This window comes from Lynx canadensis, chromosome C2 (genome assembly GCF_007474595.2).
Source record: "Lynx canadensis isolate LIC74 chromosome C2, mLynCan4.pri.v2, whole genome shotgun sequence".
Taxonomy (NCBI): Eukaryota; Metazoa; Chordata; class Mammalia; order Carnivora; family Felidae; genus Lynx; species Lynx canadensis.
In genome coordinates, this window is record NC_044311.2 from 47,084,625 (window position 1) to 47,091,564 (window position 6,940).

Consider the following 6,940-nt stretch of genomic DNA (forward strand, 5'->3'; position numbering starts at 1 on the left):
TTTGAACAAATTTCTCTTGGAGCAAAGATGAAGGAACAACTTTTTCCAACAGAGTCAGAAAATAGTGACTTGGGGCAGTGAGGGCTGCGCTCAAGAGAAGGGAGGAGTAAGGGCCTTTCAGAAGGGACTGTGAGTGTGTCAAGTGAGGAGACGGTGGCAGAGAACCAGTTCTGAGACCCTTGCGATAATAATCTATAGCAAGAGCTGCACAAAGGCTGAGCCCATGCAGGACAAGAGGATAGACAAAATTTGAGAGCAGTCCAGGAAGTAGTACCAAAGACATGCTACAATCACAGATTAAATTCTTGAAAGTGATTTTTGTCTATTTCATAAGCTTTCTCAATTATCTGGTAATAAATTCTCCTGAACAGGAGTCACATTTTTCAATAAGCACATTCCTTTTAATATGTAGGTTTGGATGAAAAGTTCTCCTTTTGACAGATTCTAAAACCCTGCTTCAAGCTTTTGTAGTCAATTGGGTATGTTTGGTGTGTATATAACTATGTTCTATTTCTGAGCGATAATCCAGGTTGAAAACAAATGATACCAAACGGCTGTAAATTCATCAATTAGCAAACCAGTGGACTTACGTGTATTGCATCTTAGGCTCTTAATGTTCTGTTTAACAACTGATTGCCCATTTTCATGCGTAGTTGCAATAATTAAACTGCTTTTTGAGTGGAGCAAAATGGTGACTTCTTTCATGCTTGAGGTTGTACTGTAAAGCATACGTTTAATATGTAAAGATTCTCTGATGAGAACAAAGTTCATGTAAAAACTGAAACTATTAATTCACAAGTACATTGTGATATCTGTTCCACCTTAATTTGTCAGGAACATAAGGGATTTTTCTTTCCCTTGGCTTTAGGGGAAAAAAAAAAACCCAAACTTTAAATTAACCAAAACAGTTATTTACAGTATAAATTTTTTTCCAAACATATGCTATGCTAATCAAGCGCCCATATATGGTGAGTCATGTTTAATAGGACTTACTGTTGCGTGGATTTTAATTTTGTGGGGCCAAACCAGTATTCTTGCAACCATTAACCTACAGTAGACAGGAATTAAAGTGAGCTTAAATGCTGCCCCACAATGATAGTGCTAAAAAAGAGCTCTACTATATTATGCCCCTTGATTCTGCAAACATATTTTATACTTTTAGCTGAGTATGGGGTAATATTTGAGCAGAGCCCATAATTTTATTAGGCTGTGCATGTCATTTTATTCTCATAGAGTTGTAAATTTAGGTCCACTTGTACTTGGGGAGTGAATTTGTTTCTATATGAAGATGTAACAACATACGTGTATTTTACTCTTTAAACCAAGCAATACGGTTTTCAGATGAAGTAGTTACTGGAAATTGCCTTGTTTTAACCAACATCTTCTCTTTTTAGACTTTCTCTCTGTTTTAACCAAGATTGTCTCTTTTTCCCTTGTAGATCATACTAAAGAGGAAAGGACAGTGTGCTTGGTTAGCGTAAAGGACGAGGTCATTAGCCATACTGTAAATACCGTCAAGCAACACACACAAAAACCCCTCAGCCACAAGACATCCACATATTGCATGTTAACCAGAAGAAGAGACAACATGGAAATCCACTGCACACTGTTGCCTATACACTTTGTACATTTAATTGATATTTGTGCTGAGGTGATATTCCTGTCTGAAAGAAGAACAACATTGTCTTTCTTTTCTAGCACAGAGTTCTGCATTAAAAGATGCATACCTAATTAGTTTCCTATATATTCATGCCATCTTGAAAAGACAGACTATGGTGTAACCATGATTCTATTATGTATTGGTACGTCTGTAGACCAAGGTATAATTTTTTAAAAATAAGTTTATTTCTTTCAAGGTTTACAAATAACAAAGGTGCACCTTGTATTTAAAATCGCCATTATAGACGAGAGCGTGCATGCACAGTCATTTTTGTTTAAGAGTAATATTTTTAATGTAATAGATTTTAAGATGTGGTGAGGGAGGGATCTGACAGAGATGAATGTGCCAAGCAAAACCACAACTGTGTATCTTTTAAAGCACATCATGGCTTTAAGTACCATGTTGTTAAGGATTCTCATGAAGTGCCATAGACTGTACATCAAATTAGAGTATTATTTCTTCAGTGTTATTGTTTTCAGAGCCACATTTTGTTGCTTATTTGCTAGTACTAATCAGTCAAAGGGCACCATTCTTTTTTCCTTTTTTTTTGGAAACCAAAGCTGTCTCAGAAATGGCCAATTTAACTCTACAGTAACAATAGACAGCACAACACAAACTCTCTCAATACCGATAAACTCACACATACTGGAGATATATATAATAGATATATATATATAAAATTATTTTAATGCATTGTAGTGTAATATTTATGCATACTATACTGTGTAACATGTTATTCAAAAGGGATATGCCATTTCTGAGACACGATAACAAAAAAAATGTTTGAGGAAATTATTTTGCTTCTATTTATAGCTCTGTCAAAAGTCAAACGACTATAAATGCTTTGCAAAAATGGTTTCACATTTGCTTAAATGCTTCACCACAGTCACGTTTAAAATAGTGACTCTAAACAAAGAAGAAAGCAGCACTGTCATCAGATGCATGATAAACCAAAATATGAAAATGGGAAATGTTTAATTAACCTAGTAATTGGGTGGGTTAAGTACATGGGTGAATTTTATATGTGATTTGTTTTGTTTTGTTTTGTTTTGTTCAGATTAACTGCTTATAGCCTTAGAAAGCCTTTTACAAAATTAAAAAAAAATAGATGTGCATTCAGTTTTTAAGAATGGATTCATCCAAAGGAATTCCTTTTTTGTGGTTTGGATGTTGCAGCTTGTAAAGGATATTTTTGCTCTGATTGGCAGTTCTAAAAATTGCTGACGTCAGGGCCAGGTCACTGGTAGTTATAGTGTGGAATGGGAGAAGCGAAAGTTCAGTTATAGAACTTTCCATACTTCCAAGTTTACTGCAAGTTTTTATGCTTGAGAGAGATGCTTTCTAATATAAGACTGATGTGTTGATTTTACTGATTGTACTGTACATCTATTAAAGCCTTAGATTATTACATTACGGGTTGGAACCCATACCAATGTAATTTCAATCATGTTAAGAGAGTAATGGTGACTTCACATGTTATTGTAGTTAGTTACATTATAGAATATTACTTATTTTTCTTGTTAAAATGTAGTTTTTCATTTCCTACATTTATTAGATTTCATTTTCTATTAACAATTGAATACCATTTCAGTTTATAGACTCTTGTTTTATTAGATTTTACCGATGAATTTTTCAAAATACAAAAAAAAATTAAAGTAGTTTTTCCTTCATAACATACTCAGTTTTGAATTACATGTAGTGTCATACGAATATTCGTATTATTGTTAACTAAATGATTTATATTTTACTGATTTAATATTAAAGTGTAAGAATGTCAGTCATTGTTAGTTCTTGTCTAGTTTTCATTAAAAGAACAAAGATCTTTTATATGGATATCTTATAAATATATAATCATTGCTAAGTAAGAAGTTAAGTTGTTGCTATCGCAACAATCCTGGCAGACAATTGAGTAATATTTTGATGATTTATTTTGTTTGTAATTAGTTATTATAAGAAGATCTAGATCCTAGATATTAGAATAAAATTTATTTTCTACTGTATCCATTTCAAATGTTAAAGTATTGTTTAATATTTTTGAAATCCCTGAATATCAGGCCTTGTTATAAATAAGCTGCATAATCAATAAATAGAACAAGGGACTTTTTTGTTGATAATCCAAATACTCAAAGTTTACGTAATGAGAATTATAGCGTGTGTGCAAACTCTTGAGGGTTGATTATGCTGCAATTTAGCATGTTGGAACGTCTAGAGAGAAGGTTGACTTTTTGCACTTCTGTATATAGTCAAAAGAGAGAAACCTGTATAATAGTAAGATCTTATTTTGAATAAAAACGTCTATAATTACAAGGAGTTTTGTTAAGGCTAATAAAATGACAGACTGAGCAAAATTGCTTGCAAAAGTGGCACAGAGTTAGCACTCCATACCCCTTCAAACATGTTGCTTTGCTTTATTGTGGACAGCTTGTAGTTTGCCAGGATTTTTTCAGCTGGAAAGATATGCCATCCTTCCGAGATCTCATGACTGACAAAAACTCCATTGGGCCAAATCTGCCTGAAGATCATTACCAAAAATAGCAGGTACTTCAACCATTAAGGTGAAATCATGGATCAAATATTCCTTACATTTTTCAAAACTACTGCATGTTTAAAACTTCAACGAAAAAAAAAAAAAGAGAAAGAACTATACTAAGGACATATATTATACAAATCAGTTTCTGCCAATTTCAGTGGTTTATTGTTCACAAAAAAAAAAAATCTTCAAAACAAGTATTGACTCTCACAAAATTTAAACCGTAAACAGGCAAACCAAACAGCACACCGTAGCTATAGTTGTTATGTGATTGTTTTTTAATTGCCGTAGGATCCTGTTCTTTCAGCAGGTGAAAAAGCAAAACACCGTTCAAATTTCACGGTTTTAATTTTCAACTCAGAAGCACTCAGAAGAGCAAATGTGATCATGGGCACTTGTTTAATGAATTCGTGTATCCAGCCTTCACTCCCGCTGGCTGCACTTCTCAGCAACCCTACCGCTTTCATCTGCTGAAAGGACAGATGTGCTTGGTTTTACTATTATGTAATCACAACTTACTTTCTGCTTGTAGTTGCTTAAAATTATGTATTTTGTCTTGGGCTGCAATTTGTTTTATGCTTATTTTATTATTACTGCAGTAGTTGACTTTGCTGTATGGAAAAATAAAGTGAAATTGCCCTAATAAAACTTCTCTTTCTTAAGTATATTTGTGTATCTGAGACTGAAGAGTAAATTATTTGTGCGCGTTTCGAGTATTCATGCCTGTCTGTCTTAAGGAACGTACCGTTACGAAAATTCATTATCTGGTTTTAACTGATTGCAAGGAAGGCACTCACTATTCTTCTCACTAACTGTCCTTTGATACCAAGCTTGAGAATCTCAATTGTGATGCATCGCCCTGTATTTTCTGAAACGTCTTGCCCTCTCTTACCTTGACACTTCGAGTGCTTGCTGTTGGATACTATTTTGAGTATAGAGGAGGAAAACCGTAAGGGAGGGGAAAAAAATCTCTTATCAGTTCTAGAGCGCTATTAAAGAAATTCTCTTTGGCTTCTTCGGGAGGCTAGGGCTGGAAATCAGGCATTCTAAGTGAATATTTCAGTAATGAAATAATGATGGCATTTGATTCAGCGGGATAAAAGAGGTTACACATAGGCAGCTGAGCCAGGCCATGCCATAACGCGTGCGTGCGTGCGCGCGCGCGCGTGCGTGTGTGTGTGTGTGAATTTTGCAAATGAGAAGTTAAAAATTTGGCTACAGTGAGGTCTGGCATCCCATACAGCTTCCCATTTTGCAGCTTCCACAAATAGCCAGTGAAAGCCAAATTTCCAAAGTGAAGAAATTAACTCCTTTGTTCCTTTAGTGCTGCTTTATGTGACGGTGCTACACTCCATACTGGGTCAAAGCCTGCAAATTTTTCTTTGTGCATCGGTGCTTTTTTCTCTAGAACTTACTACAACGAAAGTAAGTGCATTATTTATAATTAATACAGTTCTGCCACTGGTTGAGTTCTATAGAACATTCCTGTTATTCTCAGTGGACCCAACTATTCGAGGTGCCACTTAATCAAAATTAGAGTAGCTGTCCCGGAGATGATTATGTAAAGCAGGAGTTTATAATATTTTTGAGTAACGTGAAAACATCCAACTCTCTGCAATTAGTGATGGTATTTTGGATATCTTTTAATTGAAAAAGAATTTCAGTAATGAACAGCCATTGTAAGTTTTCAGTACTTTAAGTGATGCTGTGTTTCATTAATCACAACAGTATTCAGCCCTTTAAGTGATGCTGTATTTTATTAATCACAACAGAAAAATAGTGTTTGAGATATTTGTTACTTTCCAGACAACACTTATTATTCAGAAGGATCTTTGACAAGGACCACTAGGGGTCCTCAGCTCACAGGATGGGACCCTGTCTTAGAAGTCATTAGTTCTTTCTTTTTTGGGGAACAAAATCATTTGCTAGAGCCATTCTTTCATTACAGAGCCTTGACACTCACAGAGTTTACACTTGGGGATTACTCTGGAGGTAAGTGATGCGTAGCAATCTATAATGTCACTGAGGCACACTCAGACCAGTAGTTTCCTTCATATAAGAAATAGTCACTTAACATTGTAAGCAAACCTGTAGGACACTCGGCAACAAAATTTTGTTATTTTTTAACTTATTTTCACTCCACTCCCTAATGAGTTTGAGGCAGTCAATTTAATACTTGTATGGAAACTAATTTGGCAATAAATTTCATAAAAAAAATACTTGAGGTCCTCTGTGTTCTGGAGAAAATAGTGTGTTGTGATATTATTAAAGAATTTGGAAACTTTTGAAAGCCTAGAAGATACCTGCTTGAACTGTATTAACATCATGGAGGTCCACAAATGTGCAACAGAGAGATTTAAATGTCAAGTGATTTGTTTTTGACATTTGTCTCTTGATCTATAAAAACAACATCGGGCCTCATTGAAATGACTTTAAAGAAACCCTCAGCCATTGCCAGCATTGGGCCCAGCCATCCCTAGAAGGGGCCTTGGCCCCACCAGCACTTGGAACGGGTGGTAAATCTGAAGCTTCCTTCAGACTGTGGCTGTGGGAGGCCACGCTGGGCCACAGCTACCCTTCCAAACCTCTTGGGAGTTAGACTCTAGGTTTTCCCAGGACCTTCAGAAAAGCAGGATCCAGATGTGTGCTGTGCTTGACCTGGGCTTGGGGCTCTGGAACTCTCCTTCTTCCAAGGCCTACTGGCACGCTTCCTCAGAGGTGTCAACCCTTGCGCTGGATGCCTGTCATCT

The 6,940-nt window shown here is 35.7% G+C and overlaps 1 protein-coding gene across 16 annotated transcripts in view; it reads left to right on the forward strand.

Annotated features, from left to right (window-relative positions):
• MBNL1 (muscleblind like splicing regulator 1) overlaps nt 1–4,857 on the forward strand; it is a 206,809-nt gene extending 201,952 nt beyond the window's left edge. For all 16 annotated transcript variants that reach the window (XM_030330384.1, XM_030330369.1, XM_030330378.1 and 13 more), the window contains one exon: nt 1,440–4,857. The gene's annotated coding sequence lies outside the window, so the exon portion shown is untranslated. The remainder of the gene's footprint in view (nt 1–1,439) is intronic.
• The last annotated feature ends 2,083 nt before the right edge of the window (nt 4,858–6,940 follow it).